This window comes from Sus scrofa, chromosome 7, assembly GCF_000003025.6.
Source record: "Sus scrofa isolate TJ Tabasco breed Duroc chromosome 7, Sscrofa11.1, whole genome shotgun sequence".
NCBI classification, from domain to species: domain Eukaryota; kingdom Metazoa; phylum Chordata; class Mammalia; order Artiodactyla; family Suidae; genus Sus; species Sus scrofa.
The window spans coordinates 58,757,123-58,779,518 of record NC_010449.5 but is presented as its reverse complement, the minus strand read 5'-3'; the positions used below and the strand labels follow the sequence as shown (position 1 = coordinate 58,779,518).

At 51.8% G+C, this 22,396-nt stretch overlaps 1 long non-coding RNA gene across 2 annotated transcripts; it reads right to left on the bottom strand.

Moving 5' to 3' along the window:
- LOC106504440 lies at positions 35-22,184 on the bottom strand. Of its 2 annotated transcripts, XR_002345822.1 has the most exons (5): positions 22,003-22,121; positions 8,841-8,943; positions 8,383-8,580; positions 2,934-3,036; positions 35-636 (listed from the first exon to the last, which is right to left on the bottom strand). It is a non-coding gene; the product is annotated as an uncharacterized LOC106504440 (long non-coding RNA). The 2 variants fall into 2 exon arrangements; XR_001297899.2 differs by lacking the exons at positions 8,383-8,580; positions 8,841-8,943 and having other exon boundaries at positions 224-636; positions 22,003-22,184.

Here is a 22,396-nt window from a genome sequence, read left to right as displayed (position 1 = left end):
TTTTTTTTTTTTTTTTTTTTTTTTTTGTCTTTTTGCCTTTTTCTAGGGCTGCACCCACGGCATATGGAAGTTCCCAGGCTAGAGGTGTATTTGGAGCTGTAGCCACTGGCCTACACCACAGCCACAGCAACTCAGGATCCGAGCCGCGTCTGTGACCTACACCACAGCTCACGGCAACACTGGATCCTTAACCCACTGAGCAAGGCCGGGGATCAAACTCGCAACCTCGTGGTTCCTAGTTGGATTCGTTAACCACTGAGCCACGACAGGAACTCTGACCTCTAAGCGGTCTTTTATGACTGGCTTCTTCACCTAACATGACATTTTCAAGGTTCATCCACGTTACAGCATGTGTCAGCAAGTCCTGGGACCAGGCCCAGGTCAGTTTCCTCTGTCATGGATGGGTACATCTTTCACTGCTCTTTCATCTCTCCTTTACTGTATGATCCAAATCTTGGAACACGTGAAGGGAACATGGAGGAAGGGACCCAGCCTTGTGGGCCAAACCCAGGTGGGTGAAGGGGGATCCCTTGTGTGCAGTCCTCAAAAGGAAGAAGACATCTGACTTCTCACAATGTTCTGATTTGTTCATCCACAGCTAGGGAAAGGTGAGCTCCCCAGAAGTGCTTGGATTACCTGCAAAAGGCCCAGGTTCCATCAAAGGGGGCTATCAAAAGAATGAAAAGATAAGCCACAGAATGGGAGAAAATATTTGCAACTCATATATCTGATAAATGATTAATATCCAAAATATACAAGGAACTCCTACAACTCAACACCGACAACAAAAAGCAAACAAGCCAGTTACAAAATAGGCAAAAGAGTGGTGATCATTTTGTAACTTATAGAAATAGTAGGAGTTCCCGTTGTGGTTCAGCAGTAATGAACTCCACTAGTAACCATGAGGATGCGGGTTCGATCCCTGGCCTCACTCAGTGGGTCAAAGATCTGGCATTGCTATGAGCTGTGGTGTAGGTCATAGACGCAGATCTGTTCTGGCGTTGCTGTGGCTGTGGTGTAGGCCAGCAGCTACAAATCTGATTTGACCCCTAGCCTGAGAACTTCTATATGCCACAAGTGTGGCCTTAAAAAGCAAAAAAAAGGACATTAACATGCATTGGTAAGGACATGGAAAAATCATAAGCCAGGTACATCACAAGTAGGAATATAAAATGATAGAGTCCCTGTGGAAAATAGTTTGGCAGGTCCTCAAAAAGTCAAGCATACAATTACCACATGATTCAACAAGTCCCCTCCTAGGTATCTACACAAAAGAACTGAAAATAAGTGTTCGAACAAAAACTTGCATGGCAATGTTCATAGCAACACTATTCTTAATAGTTAAAAGGTAGAAACAACCCAAGTGTCCAACAATAGACGTATGGATAAACAAAATGTGGCATAGACATGCAATGGAGTATTATTCAGTCATAAAAAAGGAATGGCATTCTGATGCATTCTACAACATGGATAAACATTGAAAACATGATGCTAAGTGAAATAAGCCAGGTATAAAGGGACAAATACTGTATGATTCACCTACATGAGGTATCTAGAATAGGCAAACTCACAGAGAAAGAAAGTATAATAGAGGTTACTTAGGGGCTGGGGGTGGGGAAGGAAGAATAGAGTTATTGTTTCATGAGCATAGAGTTTCTGTGTGGGATGATGAAAAAGTTCTAGAAATAGAAATGAATAGTAGTGATAGTTACACAGCATTGTTAACATACTTAATGCCACTGAATCATACACATAAAATGGTTAAAATTGTAAATTTTATTATGTATATTTTAACCACAGTTTTTAAAGGCAAATAACACAATAAAATGTTATTGTGTGCAATAAAAACGAGCAAGCATCAAAGCCACGAAAAGAGATGAAGTAACTTTTTTTTTTTTTTTTTGCTTTTCAGGGCCACACACGCAGCATATGGAGGTTCCCAGGCTAGGGGTCGAATCGGAGTTGTAGCTGCCAGCCTACACCACAGCCACAGCCACAGCAACGCAGGATCCAAGCAGAGTCTGCAACCTACACCATAAGTCATGGCAACGCCAGACCCTTAACCCACAGAGCAAGGCCAGGGATCGAACCTGGGTCCTCATGGATGCAAGTCAGATTCGTTAACTGCTGAGCCACAATGGGAACTCCATGATGGAGGAACATTGCTAAGTGAAAGAAGCCAATCTGAAAAGGTTACCTATTTCATGATTCCAGCAATACGACATCCTGGGAAAGGCAAAACAATGGGAACAGTAGAAAGATCAGTGGTTGGAGTTCCCGTCATGGCTCAGCAGTTAACAAAAACCCAACTAGCATCCATGAGGATGCAGGTTTGATATCTGGCCTCACTCAGTGGGTTAAGGATCCTGCATTGCTGTGGCTATAGTGTAGGCCTGCAGCTGTAGCTTTGATTCGATCCCTAGCCTGGGAACTTCCACATGCTGCAAGTGTGGCCCTAAAAAGTGAAAAAAAAAAAAAAAAGAAAAGAAAAGAAAGAAAGAACAATGGTTTGGTTTCCAGGAGTTCAGGGGTGAGGGAGTAGGTGGGAGGAGGGGGGATGAGCAGGTGGAGCAAGGGGATTTTTAGGGCTATGAAACTATTGTGTATGATACTGTAGCAGTGGATACATGTCATTATATATTTGTCAGAAACTACAGAATGTGCTACCCTAATGTAAACTGTGGACTTTAGTTAATAAAAATGTTTCAATACTGGCTCATTAATTGTAGAATAAGTACCTACCAATGCAAGATGTTACTAACAGGGGAAACTGGGAGCAGGGAGAGGTACATAAAAACTCTTGCTACTTCATGCTCATTTCTCTATAGCCTAAACCTGCTCCCCCCAAAAGCCTATCAATTAAAAAAACCAAAAAGGCAAGTCATTCAATAAAATATTGCCAAAACATTAGGGAAAGAAGGCCCAGGACTTACCCTTTGTTCACAATAGCCTTGGGGGTGGAGCACTTCCATGGTGGCAGAGGCCCCCTTTTCAGCTCAGACACACACTCCCTAATTTGACCTCCAGTGTTTCCACCTGCAAAACAGAGGCAGGGAGTTGAATTACTTGATCTCACGAGAGCCCTCGGCTCTAAGTGCATAATACCTTGGCTTCAGTCTTCACAAAATGAAAGAGCTATTCATTATGTTTCTTTGTTTTCTCTTTTTTGGCCACCATGAGGCATATGGAGTTCCCAGGCCAGGGATCAAGTCTAAGCCACGTTTGCGGTTGCGACCTACACCACAGCTGTGGCAACACTGGATCCTTTTTTTTTTTTTTTTTTTGTCTTTTTGTTGTTATTGTTGTTGTTGTTGTTGTTGTTGCTATTTCTTGGGCCGCTCCTGCGGCATATGGAGGTTCCCAGGCTAGGGGTCGAATTGGAGCTGTAGCCACTGGCCTACGCCAGAGCCACAGCAACGTGGGATCCAAGCCGCGTCTGCAACCTACACCACAGCTCACGGCAACGCCGGATCCTTAACCCACTGAGCAAGGGCAGGGACCGAACCCGCAACCTCATGGTTCCTAGTCGGATTCATTAACCACTGCGCCACAACGGGAACTCCTCCAACACTGGATCCTTAATGCACTGTGCCAGGAATGGGAGCAAACCTACGTCCCAGCACTCCAGAGACGCTGCAGATCCTGTTGCGCCACAGCGGGAACTACTATTCATTATGTTTTACATGCATGAGCAAGGCTCCTCGCCATGGGGGAAAAAAATGGATACAGAGAAACAGTGCTTAAGGATACCGAGATTTGGGTTTCGTCCCCTCTCACACACACCTGAACTGACCACCTGTCTCCTTAATGTCCCTCCTGTCTCCTTAATGTCCAAGGCTCTTTCCAGGGACATATCTTTATGCTTGGGGGGGATTAACTGGCTGGGGGTTGGGGATGAAGGAAGGAAAATGATTGAGGAATTCTCAAGGAGTGTCCTAGAAGGAGGTGAGAGAGAATGACACAGAAAGAACGGCTATGCCCGCACATCTATCCTGACCCCCTGGCAGCCACAGCTCTGATTCAACCCCTAGCCCGGGAACTTCCATATGCCGAGGGTGTGGTCCTAAAAAAGAAAGAAAGAAAGAAAGGAAGAAGGAAAGAAAGAAAGGAAGGAAGGAAGGAAGCTACTAAAACAAAACAAAACAAAACAAAAAAAACCCAAGAATAAAATCTGGAGTTCCCGTTGTGTCTCAGTGGGTTAAGAAACCAACTAGTATCCATGAAGACACAGGTTTGATACCTGGCTTTGCTCAGTGGGTTAAGGATCCAGTGTTGCCATGAGCTATGGTGTAAGTCACAACATGGCTCGGATTCCACGTTGCTGTGGTTGTGGTATAGGCTGGCAGCTGTAGCTTCAATTCAACCCCTAGCCTGGGAACTTCCATAGACTGCGGGTACAGCCCTAAAAAAGAAGAAAATCAGCTGGATTCTGTGCTAAAACCCAGAAGGAGGAAGCACCTCACCTGAGCCCAACCTGTCTGGGTCCAGGCTTGGCCTCAAACCCAAAGTGAACTCCTTAAGGAACTTCCATCTGAGAGGAAACAGCTCAGCTGGCAGACGAAGGAGGCACAGCCCTGCCTTGGGGACCGGGTCTGAGGGGAAAGGCAGTTCCATCCTGGGAACCTGTGACCGAGCAAAATGTGACCCTGTCCTGAACGTCACAAGCTGAGGGAGGAGACGCAGCCCCATGTGGGGGCTCCAGTCTGAGGGAGAGACGAGTCTACCCTGAGAGCCCTGGTCTGAGGAGGGAGGTGCAGCCCATCCTGGGGACCTCAGGAAACACGGCCGGGTCTGAGGAAGGAGACGGGCCCTTGTTCTGGGAGCTCTAGTCTGTCAGAGACATGGCACATCCTTCAGAAAACTCCACTGATGCACCCTGCAAAGCCCCCCAGTGAGCCCCAGACATTGCCATACTTTCTCAATCCAAGACTCAGCCAGGTCCCAGCCTGGTCCCACTGGACCTGGAGAGTTTCAGGTCCAGTGGTCACCCAAGGTCATTGCCCTGCCTGGCTCCCTGTGGTCAGGAGTTGGCCTGAGCTTCTCACGCACACCTGGCCAATCTTTAACTCACTTGCGCTGGTTTAGGGCTCCCCTCTGGCCAGAGCCAAAGCAGGAGAAATTGGACATGGAGACTTTGCCCCCCACAGCAGGCTGGTGGCAGACTGGAACCATCCTGTCCTGCCCTTTCCTGGACAGGCCCTGGACACACCACCCAGGCTGTTCTCTCAACTCCCCAGGAGGTAGACACCATTATACCTCCTTTAGAGATAAGAAACACAAGGCTGAGAAGCTGGGAACCGGCTGGGGAGGGCAGGGCACTGGGGAGGAGCAATCTGGTGAAGATAAAATGGTGTGTGGATTTCCCGTTGTGGCTCAGTGGTTAACAAATCCGACTAAGAACCATGAGGTTGTGGGTTTGATCCCTGGCCTTGCTCAGCGGGTTATGGATCTGGCATTCCCGTGAGCTATGGTGTGGGTCACAGATGCAGCTCAGATCTAGCGTTGCTGTGGCTGTGGCGTAGGCCAGCAGCAACAGCTCTGATTCAACCGCTAGCCTGGGAACCTCCATATGCCACGGGAGCAGCCTAGAAAAGGCAAAAAGACAAAAAATAATAAGATAAAATGGCATGAAAGACTCTGGGCTGGGAATCCCACCTTGGCCTCACAGGGAGAATGAGGTGACTTCCCGAAGTCTCCCAGCCTGTCTGTCCAGGTCAGACTCTCAACTCCTTTTTTCTAAGCCTCTACCACTAACCTGCTCTCTCCTTTGTATAACTCAGTTCAGGCTCTTGAGAGAGGAGTTTGATTAAACCAGGCCATGTTGCTCAGTGCTGGGTCCCCTTGGAGCAGTGTCCAAACAGTCATAGCACACTGGCCACCATGGCCCAGGAGAGGCAGTGGCACAGGGGAAAGCCAGCAGAGCCGCACAAGAGACTCCACCTGTCATTCTCCTGGCTGCCCACCCTGCCCCCTACTCTTAGTGCCCAGCAATCTTGCCCTCATCCTCAGTCCTCCCTAAGATGCCAAACGGCTGGGTTTCTCAACAACTTAGAGAAAAAAAACACCACTTCTGTTTTTTCCTTTCTTTTTTTCTTTGTCTTTTTAGGACCACACCCAAAGCATATGAAGTTCCCATGCGAGGGGGTGAATCAGAGCTACAGCCGCTGGCCTACACTACAGCCATGCAGGATCCAAGCATCTACAAACAGCAACACCTAGGCCATAGCCACGCAGGAACCGAAGCAACACCTATCCTCCTACACCAAAGCTCACAACAACACTGAGACACAATGGGAGCTCTATCCTCACTTTTGTTTTGGCCTAGTTCACCCCTTCTCTGAAGGTGGCTGTGACACTGGGGCAGGTGACCCTGCCTGACTTCTTTTTTCCTCAGGGTTACCCCCCACCCACTCCCACCCCCTTGGTCCCTATGCAAATGAATCTAGTCATTAGGGACGCCTGGGTCTGTCCAGGTAAGTCTCAGTCCAAAGGCAACTTGCTCCCCAAGGAAGGATTTTCCAAATGACAAAGGAATCTGAGGAGGGAGCAGACTATCTGAAAGAAGGGTGATGTTGGAGTTGCCGTTGTGGTGCAGCAGAAACAAATCCAACAAGGAAAAATGAGGCTGTGGGCTCAATCCCTGGCCTTGCTCAGTGGGTTAAGGATCTGACTTTGCGGTGACCTGTGGTGTAGGTCGCAGACATGGCTCGGATCTTGAATTGCTATGGCTGCTGTGCAGGCGAGCAGCTATAGCCCTGATTCGACCCCTAGCTGGGAACCTCCATATGCTAAAAAGCACACTCGCCCCCCCCAAAAAGAAAGAAAGTTTATGCAGTTCAAAGAGTCAGCCCTCCACCTTGTCCTCTCATTGGCTCCTATCCCTGAGAGGGGGCTGCCACGAGAGGTCATCACACCCTGAGCTGAGCTCCCCAGCCCTCAAGGATCCCCTCCCTCAAAATTAGCCCCCCAAGACCCTACACTCCACTTACCCCTCTATCCTGACGTGACACCAGGGTCGCAGAATTCCCCTGGAACCGGGGTCATCTCTCTAATTCAAGGTTGGGCAACTGTTGTGGCAGCTCTATGGTTGTGCAGGGGAGGGGGCACTTTTGGGTGGGGAGACTGAGGGAGGTGGCTTCTGGTCTCCACCGAGGCCACCTGTGCTCTCCCTGCCAACCCTGCGTGCCAGCAGGTGTTTCTAGTTTTAGAAGGCTGGCATGGTGATACCTGCTATTCTTCCCCAGGCCACTCCTCACCTCTACACGCCATTACCCTGGGCCGGTAATTAACGGTAAGAGTCTAATTCTCAGCAGGGCCTGGGAAAGGGAAAGGGGATGAGGCAGGAGGCTGGCTCACAAAGACAGGTCTAAAGCCCAGCTCACCCGCTAATCCTGGGCCAGTTGCACAAAATTCCTGAGTCTAGATTTTTTCATCTTGTAACTGGGGATGATAATCCTACCCCCCAGGGTTGCTGGGGGCCTAATGAGATGAAGTATGTAAAGTGGCACATATTAGATCAATGCTACACACACGCACACACACCAGGAATGCCAGGAAAGGTGGTCCGGGGCAGGACTGAACGCAGGACACATGCATGGCATGCCCAGCTGTGCAGATACCATGCCCACACGTGTGAGCCAGCATTCCTGGGACCTCGCACCCCCTCACTGGGGTCTTGCCAGGACCTGGGCTCAGCCCACTTCCTTCCACTGCTCCCCCCACCCAGCAGCTGGGGAGGGCTGGGGGGTGCTGGCGTGCCAGGGAACAATGGGCCCCCAACCCCTTCCGGCCCATTGCGTGAGAAGGAGCTGCCGGAAGGAAACTCACCTCCCAGTGGATTGGGGCACCGCCCCCCTGATGACTGCCCCAGGGAAGCCTGGAGATCCCCCATGCTGCTCAAGGGGGGGGCCTGTGCACTCCAGGCCTCTCACTTGGTACAGTCAGTCCTTGCACCTGGCCTGGCCTCCCCCACACCCTTTCAGAGGCATCCCTGACCCCCTCCCCAGGGGCTGGGCTGGGTCCACCTGCAAGAGTCCAGGGCCCTGTCCTCATTCATCTCTGTGTCCTTGGTGTGGCCTGGCTGGAGCAGTGACCAAGTGAGTGAGTGAGTGCAGGAAGCCAGTCCAAGGATGGTCAGAACCCAGGGCCTGGGCCAGGAAAGATGAGAGAGAGAAGGATCCAGCTCCAGGCTCAGCCAGAAATCCTGCGTTGCAGACAGGGAGGAGGTCAGGGCCCCAGAAATCCCTCCAGAGGGCACAGGGCACACAGCTGAGGGCCCAGGATGTTCTCCCCGCCCCCAAATTCCTTCCAGCACTCAGGGTTTCATTTATATAGCAGAGTCTTCACCTATGCCCCCAACTTTCTTTCTCAGGCAACAATTACCTTCACTCCTGGTGGGTCCAGAGCCTCCACCATCAGACTAGTAGCCTTCTGATGTGGGGGGAGAGGGGCTCTTCTTCCATTGTGCCTGTCCTCCACACCCAGCAGGGTGACTCAGAGGGTTCACGCCTGGTGAGCTGCTGACCAGATCCTCTGGACAAGATGCACTCTGTCTGGGCCTCAGTTTCCCCACCTGGCAGCCTGTGTACAGAGTAGACTGGGTGGCATCTCTGGTGTAGCTAGGCCCTCCTGGCAGAGCTGGGTCTGATCTGCATCTTGCTCCACTACTTCTTTTTGTGCACCATGACCCCCAAAGTTCTGAGCAGGGTCTCCCCCTGTCCAGGTCCAGGTCTCCAGATTCCCAGGTGACCTCCCAGCGGGAGGAACAGACACACGCTCCACAAACTTGCCTGATGACACTACCTGGCCACATCCACCCCCACCTCGGAGGACATGCTAACCTGGGGCCTGAGTGATTCCTCGGTTCCCACGGCAAGAAGGACTCTCAGGCATGCACGCAAGCAGCTCCCATGGCCCCGAGGGCACAAGAGATGGTAGGCACACCTGCAAACACACACCTGGCTGCAAGCATGCACATACCTGGCTGGCGTGCCGACCCTCCTGAACGCACACCTGGCAAACTCAGACACATATATGCACCTGACCACACCAGGCTCATGCTTGCCCATGTGCACGCACCCACAGAGAGTGGGTGCCCACCTAATAGGCCCCCCAGAACTAGTTTTTGGTTTTCTATGGGTTTTGTTTGTTTGTTTTTGCTTTTTAGGGCTGCACCCATGGCATAGGGAGGTTCCCAGGCTAGGGGTCGAATCAGAGCTACAGTTGCCATCATACGCCACAGCCACAGCAACGCGGAATCCGAGCAGTGTCTGAAATCTACACCACAGCTCACAGCAATGCCAGATCCTTAACCCACTGAGCGAGGCCAGGGATTGAACCTACAACCTTATGGTTCCTAGTAGGATTCATTTCCGCTGCGCCACAATGGGAACTCCCCCACCCCACCCCAGAACTACCTTTGATGAGCATGCACATCCACAGCCCACTCCCCACCAGCTCACTGGTACTCTTAGCTGGGCCACCCCAAGAATGCTCTCTTCTTGCGGACACCACACGATGACTATGACCACTTGAAGTTTCAGAGGACACTAAGGATGTCGCAGGTGTTTGTGGATGAATCCCAAGCAGGGCCCAGGGGTAACAATGAGGTCTAGTGCCGTATAGCAGATAATACAGCAGTGAGTTTTTGTTCCCAGCAATGCTACCATTTCATTCATTCATTTGTTCATTCATTCATTCATATAAGTTTTTTTTTTTTACTAAAAGTTCACTAAAATTTTTTTTACATTTCAAATCAATGGGGAAAATATATGTTATGAATTAAAGTTCCCTGGTAGCCTAGTGGTTAAGGACCTGGTGTGGTCATTGCTATAGCTCCGGTCACTGCTATGGTGTAGGTTCAGTCCCTGGCCCAGGAACTTCTGCAAGCCATAGGTACATCCAAAGGAAAAAAAAAAAGATATGTTATTGAATAAATCATGTTGAAAATAACTGGATACGTACCTCCCAACACCAAAATAAATTTAAATGGATCAAAAACATTTGGAGGAGTTGCCTTCGTGGCTCAGTGATTAACGAACCAGACTAGCATCCATGATGATGCAGCTTTGATCCCTGGTCCCATTCAGTGGGTTAAGGATCCAGCGTTGCTGTGTAGGTCACAGATGCAGCTCTGATCCTGTATTGCTGTAGCTGTGGCATAGGCCAGCGGCTACAGCTCCGACTGGACCTGAGAACCTTCATATGCCACAGAACCTTCATATGCCTGAGAACCTTCATATGCCACAGGAGCAGCACTAAAAAGACAAAAAAAAAAAAAAAAAAAGAAAGAAAGAAAGAAAGAAAAAAGAAGAATTTTGGCCTTGCCCACGGCATGTGGAAGTTTCTGGGCCAGGGATAGAACCTGAACCACAGCAGTAACTAAAGCCACAAAAGTAACCTGAACCACAGCAGTGACAATGCTGGGTCTGGGTCCTTAACCTGCTGAGCCACAAAGGAACTCCCGAATGGATCAGATATGAAATGTTGTTATTACCAAACCATAAAAGGCCAGAAGAAAACATAGAATTGATTTTTTAGGAGTTCCTGTTGTGGCGCAGTGGTTAACGAATCCGACTAGGAACCATGAGGTTGCGTGTTCGGTCCCTGCCCTTGCTCAGTGGGTTAACGATCCGGCGTTGCCGTGAGCTGTGGTGTAGGTTGCAGACGCGGCTCGGATCCCTCGTTGCTGTGGCTCTGGCGTAGGCCGGTGGCTACAGCTCCGATTGGACCCCTAGCCTGGGAACCTCCATATGCCGAGGGAGCGGCCCAAGAAATAGCAACAACAACAACAAAAGACAAAAAAAAAGACCAAAAAAAAAAAAAAAAAAGAATTGATTTTTTAAAAAATAATCTGTGGGTGGAAAAAGCCTTTCTAAATTTGACACAAGTCCGAAAGCTTTACAAGAAAAATTAATGCTAATATATAAAAATAAATCATTTCTGCATTTAGAGGAATCATGAACAAAGTCAAAAGACATACAGCAGGAGTTCCCGTCGTGGCGCAGTGGAAATGAATCTGACTAGGAACCATGAGGTTGTGGGTTCGATCCCTGGTCTTGTTCAGTGGGTTAAGGATCCAACATTGCCGTGAGCTGTGGCATAGGTCACAGATGCAGCACGGATCTGGCATTGCTGTGGCTGTGGTGTAGGCCAGCAGCTGTAGCTCTGATTCCACCCCTAGCCTGGGAACCTCCATACGCCCAAAAAGGCAAAAAAAAAAAAAAAACATACAGTAAATGTGCGCAGGGTATCTTCACACATTTGGCCCTTCCAGATGCCCTCTCTACTCAGCTCCACCCTGCTCTCCATCTTGTGAAGCTGGCCTGCAGGGGCCTCAGCCACAGATTCCCTTGCACTGGGTTTCTAGCAGGGCCCCTGGAATGGAAGCTCTAATTAGGAGACTGGCATCTCTCCCATCAGCTCTTTTCCAGGGAAAGCTCTGGTAACAGCTCCCTCTAGTGGCATACATCTGGCAACGCAACTGCCTGGCTGAGTGGAGCTGCTAACTTAACCGGGGTCACCTCTGGCCTGGAGTTGGAACACGCCCTACCTTGCCCCAGACTTTGAAATGGGCCTCTTTTAAAATGCTGCTTCTTTTGTGTACAAACCTCAGGGCACGCCAGTATGCATATTCTCGTGTATCTGCAGGTTCATGTGTGAGCCTTCTCCCTGTGATTACACTGAGCACTCCCTGAGGACAGGATCCAGTTGTCATTTTCCTTGTTGCATAATAATTTAATCCTGACAACAATCCCATGGGGCACATGCTATTATTTACGCCTTTTTACAGATGAGAAAACTGATGCCCCGATCATCACATAAATTGTCCAGCAAGTAAGGGGCAGAGCAAAGACTCAGACCCAAGGGGGTGGGATGGCAAAGCGCCTGCCCTTCGGTCAACACTAGATAAACAGGCAGTGAGCCTCATGGCATGGAGGGGGAAACTGAGGTCTGGATAGGCACCTGGCAAGCCGATGTAGACAAGGCTAAAAAGCCAGCCTTCATTCTTCCCAGCCAGGCCCCCTCCCAGGATTGGAAGACCATCCTGCTCCTGCCAGCTTTCCACCCAGCTGGGCAGGCAGGTAGTAGGTGCGAACAGAACAGGAAGGCTCTGAACTCTCTGGCCCTTGCCCTGTACCTCCAACTTGGAATCCAAAGGAGTCCTGGCCTTCTTGGCCCTGTGCCCCCCCAGGGACACACTTGATATGTATGACAAGGGACTGCCTTCTCCCCAGGCTACTCCTCATCTCACGCAGGCCCCCCTCCAAGGGCAGGTGGAAGTCCTTGTGCTTAACCACAGCTGTGCCTGTGCTAAGCCTGTGCTAAGCCCCTACAGAGTCCAGGAAAGCAGCTGACCCGGGAAGAGGCCAGGAGCTCTGAAATGAGCACACTCATTAGCGCAGTCCTGCTCCCCTGCACACCAGCACCCCCTTTGAGGTCTGTTTCCCTGGAGGGGTGTGCATGCCCAGGATACTGGAAAGCCTGCACCACAGTCTGCCCTCCCAGGGGATAATGAGAGGGACTCCAGGAATGGTCATAGCCCACACCTCCCCCCTGTGACTTAAGCTGCCACCACAGGCCTCCCACCTGGGGTCAGCTCTGCCTCCAGGCTCCTCTCCCGTACTCTAGGCCCCTCCTCCCGGCAGCCAAATCCTCACATTCTCCTTGCCCCAGAAAAGGCGGAATCTGTCCCTATCGCCAACCTGAAAGACTTCCTAGACACTTGCTACAACTGTTTTCTTCAAATTCTACATTTTTTCCCAGTAGCTGGACTTACTATGCCCCACTTCTCCTTCCCCTGCCAAAAAGAAGTCAGGCTTGTGATATTCCGGGAGGAGAGTTCTGCTCCCCAGCAGCTGTCCAATTCTGAGCCCCTCTTCCTAACCCCAGATCTCAGGTCAGGATCGGCCCCCATCCTTCTGCTTGGAGCTGGAGCAGCAATAATGTAATTTGGGCTGCTCCCTCGTGGCCAATCAGAGAAATACAGGCTTCTTGAAGCCACTGATTCCATCACCTCCTGTAGCCCTGGAGACCCCATCCCAAATAAACAGACAATCTAAGGAAAAGTGAGTTTAGCCTCAAGTCCTTCCCACCCAGAAACTGTCCAGAGGACTCTCCCTGCAATCCCTTCCCCTTCATTCCCTGGCCTGGTCTTCAGAGACCCACCCAAAGTAGAAATTACACATCCAGATTACTTTTTTTTTTCTTTCTGGGCTGCAGGTGTGGCATGTGGAAGTTCCCACCTAGGAGTCGAATTGGAGCCACAGCAATGCCGGATCTGAGCTGCATCTGTGACCTACAGCACAGCTCATGGCAACACCAGGTCCTTAACCCACTGAGTAAGGCCAGAGATTGAACCTGTATCTTCATGGACACTAGTCAGGTTGATCACCACTGAGCTGGGATGGGAACTCCCCAGCTTCCTGATGGGAGTTCATCTTCTGTTCTCTTACTTTCAGAGACAGGGAACTCACTACCCCAAGGCTGACCCATGACCTTTTCTGTTCTGGAGGTAATCAGGAACACTGATGGTGTTGACCCACCCCTGATCTCCTAGGACTCACACTGCTCACTCACCTGGAGCAAGAGGTGAGCACACAGGGTTACAGGTGCACCGACTGGCACAGAGATGGGCATGGCCAGTGCTAAAAGAACCTACTCCCCCGCCTACATCTTCTTAGGGGTCTCATAATAAAAGGAATTAAACCCTAGAATCTTAAAGATATCTTGGGTCAGGCTGCCCCCTTAATTCTGCTCTAGAATCAGCCAGAGTCCCCTGAACACTTGCTCTCTGCCAGGTCCCTCTTGGTGCTTTACCCCACTTAGTGCTCACAACAGTCTGACGGCAGCATGCTCATGCCTGCCAGGCATCTGGGCATGGGGTGCCAAGGGGGAGGTCACCTGCCCAGGACGACATGGCCAGTCATTTGCAGAGTCAGACATGACTCTGGTGACTCCTGCAGCTCCTGCAGAATACCCTGCCCCAATGCATGACATCTGGGCCCAAGCAAGGTCTGCTGAGAAGGTTTGGGGCAGACTGTGAGGCCAGAAGTTTGATCCCAGCCTGCCCCCTCATGCCCCTCCCCTCCAGCCCTGCCTCCACCAGCGGCCCCACTTTGGGACCCAAGGTTATCCCACTCAGACCCTCCTGCCCTGCCCCAGCAGCTCCTCTAAACCTCAGTGGAGGACTGGCAGGAAGGCTGTGAACATGTGCCCCAGCTCACTGCCCCTTTACTGCCTAGCAACTGGTGACCTGGGGCCTCTGAAGTGGCCTGGCATCTGAGAGCAATTCTCTTGGGGCAGGGGAGAGAGCCAAGGCTTTGAGGAGGTCCTGCAAATCACTTTCTGTGGGCCCCCCTTGCCATACAGATAAGATCTAGATGCTACTGTTTTCCTTGAAAGATGATGATGAAGTGAAATCAAATGTAGAAACACCCTGCTGTTCAGAAGAGCATGCCTGCCTTCTTGGCCTCACCTTGCTCTTGTTACTCAGGGGAACCCCAGAGGGCGTCAGCAATGCTCAGGCCAGTCCAGGCACTCGGGGCCAGCATGGTGGTGGCCTTGGAATCAGAAAGCAGCCCAAGGTGGGGGACCCTGGGGAACTCTGGCAGCCAGGTGCTGATCTGGCTGTCCCCCACCAGCACCCCGTGTGGAAAAAGCCCTTCCAAAGGCAGACAATAGCCAGTAGGAGTGGTTTCTGGAAGGGCTGGATTCTGCCTCTCTGTGAAGGGATGACCAACCCACTCAGGCTTTCTGGAAAAGGCCTTATCTCCTCCCTTTCTAGCTGCGCTGGGTTCTCTGTCCTCATCTACCCTGGCCAGCCCTGCTCAGAGCCTGCCCTGCGGCACTCCTAATTGGCGAGGGTCAGCTCTGTCTCTGGTCCTAATTGAGCCCAGGACAGGGTCTTACCCAGGCTCCTAGAGGCCAGTTTTTCCAGAGCAGACACCTGCTCTGCAGCTAAGGCCCTGGGGCTGCTGGCCAGAGCTGGGTGATTTTGCTCTGCCTGCAGACCCATCACTTTCTCTTGCCCTTGGGATCTGCACTCTGGCCACTAGAAGGCGCTGTTCCCCCTCAGGCCCGATGCGACCACAGGCCCGCATCATGGAAGATCAAATTCTAAGAGACCACAGAAGGCAGATCATGGTGGGGAGTTCAAGGGAAGACAATGGCCTTTGTCTAACCGCTCCTATGAATCTGGCACTTCCCACGCAGGACCTCACCTCCCCCTCTAGCCACCGCAGTGGGGGCGGGAGCAGGGGTGGGGGCAGGGGGCTAAGTCACAAACGACAGAAACCAACCTCTAGCTAACAAGCAAAAACCAAACGTGCTGTACACCAAAGCAGCAGAAAAGAGAGTCACTCAAAGAAGACCGCCACAAAGGGGACAGCCAACGTCAGGCCTCCAGTGCAGTTTGAACAGGATGCTGCCGCCCCGGGCCTCTTGGCTCCCAGCTGCAATTAAAAAACTCTTCACGGGTCCCTAGCATTTGTGGCTCTGCTTCCCTCTGTTGCACACCCTCTCCCTAGCTGACTTGAAGCCTCACATTCTCTCTGCACCACAAGGTTATGGAAGCAACCAGCTCCTCCCAGGCTTTGGCCCTACCACTCCCACCTCCATCATTCACTCCTTCAACGCCCCCCAGGCTAGGTCCCTGTCTACATCAAGCACCTAGGACCCGGGCTCCCAGACTCAGGCAGGCCTGCCTTTCCTCTGAGGCTGCCTCCCTCACTGCTGACTGGTCACATGGCGGGGGACTGGCTGCACTTTGTGTGCCTGAAATTGGAGTTGCATGGCCCCAGGAGTAGGGAGAAGAGTCTGGGGGTAAGAGGACCAGCTCTACAACCAGAACTGGCTTTAGCTGGAGAGACATGTGATCCAGACCTCCAGGAGGCTACCTCTACGACAGGAGAGCACTCCTGGAGACCCAGCGGTTAACGGGAGGGGTCTAAAATGGGCTGGGAGGGAGGACAACAGGGGGGCAGACAAGGGCCTTCTCCTTGGGATGGGAACCCTGAGACCTGTGGCAGGAATGGCAGCCAGAGACCCCAAGGAGAATTCAGTTGCTCACTAATTCACTCAACACACAATTACTGGAGCTCCAGCTGTGGTGCAACAGGATCAGGTGCATCTTGGGAGCGCTGGGACGCAGATTTGATCCCTGGCCCAGCACAGTGGGTTAAGGACCCGGTGTTGCCATGGCTGTGGCTTAGGTCAAGACTGTAGCTCAGATCTGATCCCTGGCCCAGAGGCTCCATATGCGGCCAAAAATGAAACACACACACACACACAATTACTATTACAGGTTCTGTGCACCCCATGGAGAGACAGCCCCAAAACTCCCCACCCAGACACCCACTCTTCAGAACTAAATTCTGAGGGGGGCTTAAAAACCAAAGGGAAGGGAGGTTTCCCTCCAGGTCCCCTGGAGCCCCCTGACAAGAGCCCTCCAGGCCCCGTTCCTGACTCACGGAGTTTCTAGAACCTCCTCAGCTCAGGTAGGGTCTCCTCCCAGCCCAGCTCCCCACAATCTTCCAAAAGCTCCACAGATCTCAGCGAGGGATACACAGGCTTATTCACAGATACTCCTGGGCAAGAGGCTTTGCATGTGATTTGCAGAAGCTTGGCCTGAGGCTCGACAGCACCCAGCTGTTCTCCCTTTGCAGCCCAAGCCAGGCAAACCTCTGCTCCTTCCCCCCGCCTGTCCCCGTCCTACAGCAAGTTTCCAACCCAGAACCCCACCGTGCTTTCCCCCACACAGTCCCCATGAGAGAGTCAGAATAACACCAACTAGGCCTCCAATTTGTGAGGCTGAGCCTGGGTCTGGGTGGAGGTTGGTCCAGCCTGACTTGGTGGTGAATCTGACTAGCACCCATGAGGATGCAGCTTCAATCCCTGGCCTCTCTCAGTGGGTTAAAGGATCCAGCGTTGCCATGAGCTGCAGTGTAGGTCAGAGACACTGCTCGAATCTGGCTAGTTGCTGTGGCTATAGCATAGGCCAGAGGCTACAGCTCCGATTCCATCCCTAGGCTGGGAACCTCCATATGCCACGAGTTCAGCCCTGAAAAGCAAAAAATAAAAATAAAATAAAAAGACAAACACCTGGCAGGTGAGGGTCTCTGGGCAGCCCTGAGAGGGCAGCATCAACCTGTAAGAGGCTTTGTGAGCCCAGGACTCGGGGTACAAAGAACCACGGAAGTTCTGGTCCTACCCAGCCCCAAGGACTCCAGTGCCTGGAAAATAGTAAACACACCCTCCACATTTGTGAATGGATGGAGGAGGGCTACAGCTCATGAGCCATCGTGAAACTGCAGGCTCAGGAATAGAAAAAAGCCTCAGGAAGCTGGACTGAACACTCAGAGGACAGCAGGGGAGAGCCTATTTCAGGAGTCAGAGAAAACATATTCATCTCACTGCCAGTGAGTGCAAGTGAGCCTTGGGCCAAAACACTGTGCTAAGTGATTAACTTTTCAGCATCAGAAGTTAGGTGACTTTTGCTTAAGGTCACACAGCTGGGCAGGAATGAGGCCAGGCCAGTCTCTAACCCAGAAGCTGTTAAAATAAATTGGGTAAGAATGATACAATGGCATCCTGAAATCTCCCTTCCCTACCCAGGGTCTGGTGATAGAGCTCCTTCATGGAATCCCCTCAGTTTTCTCCTCTGCAAAATGGGGAGAATAATACCTACCTGTTAAACGGGGTGGCGAAGATTAAATGACAGTTAAGACATGTAAAGTGCCTAGGACAGTGCCTGGCATATTGTAAGCCTTAGAGTAGTGTTACTTACTGATATTATTATTCATTGGAATTCATGTCACTCATTCATTTAACCACTTCTTAGCACGGGGTTTCAGCCTCCAGTGGCAGACCAGGAAACCCACACAAAGCAGGTGGTCAGTACTGCAAAGCTGAGGTGAGGGCCCACACAGGGCACAGCAGAGAGGAGTGATCCAGCATGGGGATTTAGAAAATGCCCTATTTTTTTTTTTTTTTTTTTTTTTTAGAACTGCACCTGTGGCACATGAAAGTTCCCAGGCTAGGGGTCAAATAAGAGCTGTAGCCACTGGCCTATGCCACAGCCACAGCAACTCCAGATCTGAGCTGCGTCTGTGACCTACACCACAGCTCACCACAATGCCAGATCCTTAACCCACTAAGCGAGGCCAGGGATCAAAGCCATGTCCTCATGGATGCTGGTCAGATTCATTTCCGCTGAGCCACGATGGGAACTCCATTGCAGCTTCCTGGAAGACAAAAAAAACCTGTCAATTCTCCACCCACAAGCAGAAGTGATCTTTTAAAAATGCAAATACACAGCTGAGACAGCGGTAAAACCCTCTAAGAGCAGGGTCCCTCTGCCCTGAGGAGGAAGTCCAAAGACTCCACTGGATACAGGAAGCCCTGCAGGTGCGGGGCCCTGCCCCCCATGCCCTGCACCTCAGCCCTTCCTGGCCTATTGCCACTTCTCCCAAAGCTCAACCCCTGCTCCCATCACGGGCTCTGCCTGCCTCCCAGGCATCTCTCCTCCCGCAGTCTGAGCACTCAGGTCAGGAGGGCTTCTCTGTGCTGCACCAGCATCACACCTGCCCGTCGTTCCTGGTATATCTCAGCTCCCCATTTAACATCAGTATCTCCACCAGAGAGAATATACTAAGAAGACAGACCAAGAAGAGATGTGCCAGGAGGAAGGCTCCAAGACAAGTTGCAGGGATCCCAGGTTCCTTGACCACCAATTTGTGTCATGAACTTGTCTCTGTACCTACCCACTTGAGAGAGATTCCAAGTTGGGGAGCCCAGACCCATGACCTTTGAGGTCAGGGGACCAGCCACTTACCCCCAGTGATGTGGGTGGGGAGGCCCTCCAGCTCCCAACAGCCTCAGCACCACCACTAACACCCCTAAAGCCAAAAAGCCACCAAACCATCACCACCAAGATGTCTGCCACCATCATGGTGGAAACAAGCAAACAAGCTTCCTAGGAAATCCACTTGCAGCAAAGTGGTGTGGTAAAGAGAGTAGACCTTCATCTAACAATAAAAAGCTTGTGCACAGTAAGTGCCCAGCTATCATCATCAGTAACAATAATTATGTATCAGGAAGTTCCTGCTGTGGCACAGCAGGTTAAGGATCCAGCAACATCACTGCAATGGCTTGGGTCACTGCTGTGGCACGGGTTCAATACCTGGCCCAGGAACTTCCACAGGCTGTGGGCACAGCCAAAAAAAAAAGTATCAGTCACATAGTAGGTGCTCAGTAGATGTAGTTCCCTGGTCCCAGGGGGACAGAAATTGGAGGCAGTTAGCAGCCGCCCACCCTCCCCATGCCCAGGCTCCACTTGTGCACAAGGAGTCAGAGCCGCACGCAAATCACCAGATGAACCCTTCAGTACATAGGAGGGGAAAGTGAGGCCTAAATGGGGAGCATCTGCCCCAAGTCAGGAGCCAGTCTGTCCCTAGAACCTGGGTCAGCCTTGTCCTCATGATAAAGTCAGCCAACCAGGGAGGGATGGGTTCAATGTGTGATGCCCCTAGATTCAGGTGGGCAGGGCTTACTCCCAGGGCAGCTTTGTAAGAGGGAGGCAGGGGGGCTCAGGCTTCTTAGGAAAACACAGGGCTTATCTGGAAGGCTGAGGCTTTGCCTCTGCATGAGGCAGGCACAGCTTCTTGCCTTGATGGAGCCCACGGAAGCCAGCGCTCCTGCAGCTCAGGAAGGGGAAGAGGTCACAAGGGAGGGCCGTCCTGGTCCTTGGTTCCCAGAGCCTTCAGCAGCTGTGGCTATCAGCTTGGCCAGCTGGCCTTGAGATGGCAGGGGCCACTGTGGTCACAAGCTGCCTCCCCAGGACTCTGCCCCAGCATTGGTCCAGTCTCCCTAAAGCCCTTCTTTGCACTGCCTCCCTGCCTCCACCCATCCCCACAGGTCAGTGAGACTTCCACAAGGAAGTGGCATTTACACCAGGCCCAAGTGATCCCAAACCCTTTCCACCTGGTCTCACTGCCGTCCAAGTGTCCCCAGGTGCTGTTTCCTGTTGATGCCTCTTCCCCAGTGACGGCTCCTTCCACCCTCCCTAGCCTCTTTCTGGGGGATGCTTGTTTCCCTAAATTTCCCCCCCTCCAGCAGGAGCAGCAGGAGCTCTCAGGTGGGGAGAGTGATGACAAGGCCAAAGATGAGCTCCTATAGCAGGAGAGCCAGCCTCTGAAGAGCCAACCAGAGGTGCTGAGAGCAAGGGAAGCTGCTCACAGTCAGCTCAGCCTGAGCACCTGCTCTGCAGGAAGTAGAAGGGGACTTTGCTGGAAATCTGCCTTTAATCTTGGCTTCCTGTTTTCTGCCCTGGGGGACCGCCCAGAGGATCTGAGTTTCAAACTATTTCACACCAGCTTCTCTAAACTGCCATCTCAGGGCAAAGAGGCTGGGGGAGGGGAGGAGACAGTGGGGGGGCGGGGAGAAGGAGAGGCCCTTCCCTTCCCTGAGGACCCTGGGAGCAGAGCTCAGTCCATACATAATATGCTTAAGCTCCAGATTTCTGGTAATCAACCCAACTTTTGCATCATCGAGCTAGTGCAGTTGCCTTGTGTCATCAAATGCAGCCAGGAGTCCTGAGGCCCATTCCTCACATCCAGGCATCTTCAGCCCTTCCTCTCATCTCCATTCTCCCAAGAAGGGGACAAGTAGCCGACCTGGCAGGGAGGGGGCTCTTGTTAAATTTCCTCCCCTGTCCTAAAACCCGAGGACGCTTCTCTGCTGATTTCCTTTCCTAGAGTCCCTGAGAGGGAAGGAACTTTGGTGCCTCAGGCTTTGGAAGTCCTCTGACCAAACCATAGCCCTGGAATGGGACTCTAGGAAAGTTCCTTGTCTTTTTTTTTTTTTTTTTTAGGGCCACACCCAAGGCACTTGGAGTTTCCCAGGCAGGGTCCAATTGGAGCTCTAGCTGCCAGCCTATGCCACAGCCACAGCAACGCGGGATCCAAGCTACGTCTGCGACCTACACCACAGCTCACAGCAACGCCGGATCCTTAGCCCGCTGAGCGAGGCCAGGGATCAAACACACATCCTCATGGATCCTAGTCGCTTTCTTTAACCACTGAGACATGAAGGGAACTCCCTAGGGAAGTTCTTTAGGTTCGAGCCTCAGTGGCCTTGTCTGTAAAACATGGCTCCAGACACCCACTTGGCATCATCCTATGGAACAGGCATCTTAAACTCAGCTCATCCAAAAGCCACCTCCTGCTTGTTACCCCCAGCCTGCCCCTCTCCCATGTCCTCCCTACCTCAGCAAAGAGCACCAGCACTTCCCCAGGTGTTTCCCTGGTCCCTGAGAATCAGGCCCGCTTTCTTCTGGGGCCTCCCTCCTCCCAAACAACCCCTCGCTGAGCGTTGCGTGGCTCTCCTTTGTCCACCAGGGCCCATGCCCATCATCACTGGACAGGTTATGCAAAGCGTCCCCACTGGTCTTTGCTCAGTGGTGTCACTCCCCGGCTTAACATCCTTCAACATCTCCCCATTGCTCCTATGATAACAATCCAAACTTTTCTTTTTTTCTTTTTTGTCTTTTCTAGGGCCGCTCCTGCGGCCTATGGAGATTCCCAGGCTAGGGGTCTAATTGGAGCTGTAGCCACTGGCCTATGCCAGAGCCACAGCAACTCGGGATCCAAGCCGCATCTGCAACCTACACCACAGCTCACGGCAACGCCGGATCCTTAACCCACTGAGCGAGGCCAGGGATCGAACCCTCAACCTCATGGTTCCTAGTCGGATTCGCTAACCACTTAGCCACGACAGGAACTCCAACAATCCAAACTTTTCTGATAAAACTCCTGGTCCACAACACCCGAGCAGCTTGGGCCAGCTTCCTCTCATGCTGCGCTCCCCTGCTCCTCTGATCCTGTCACCTCCGTCTTTCCAGCTGTCCTGTAAACTGTGGGCTCTCTGGGCCCGTCTCCTGCAGTGCTCTCTCCTCCATCAGACTTTCATGGCCCTCATCCCACACTGTCTAATTGCCCTGCTTACCTATTTACCCCACTGGACAAGAACCAGGGTAGTTTTCATCTCCCGCATCCAGAATAGTGCAGAGCATTTTGCAGGCGCTCAGTATTTGCGGGAATGAAGGAATGAGTGGTGATAAGGTTGGAAGTTAATTGGCTCCTCCACTAGAGGAGAGCTCTGTGGGGCAAGGCCCTTTATTGATTTCTCCTGTGCCTGGGGTTCAGGACGTTAACAAGTTTATTTCACTCTGCTGTGAAGAGGTGGAGCCAGGATGCAAATACAAGTCTGTTTGACTCCAAAGTTCATACTCAGACCGCAGCAAACTCAGGGGAAAAAGTCAAATGTGCTTGAGGGTAACGAAAGATGGGCTGGTGACAAAACTGGAACAGGGATTAGAGCATTTTCCCCAAATCCCCAC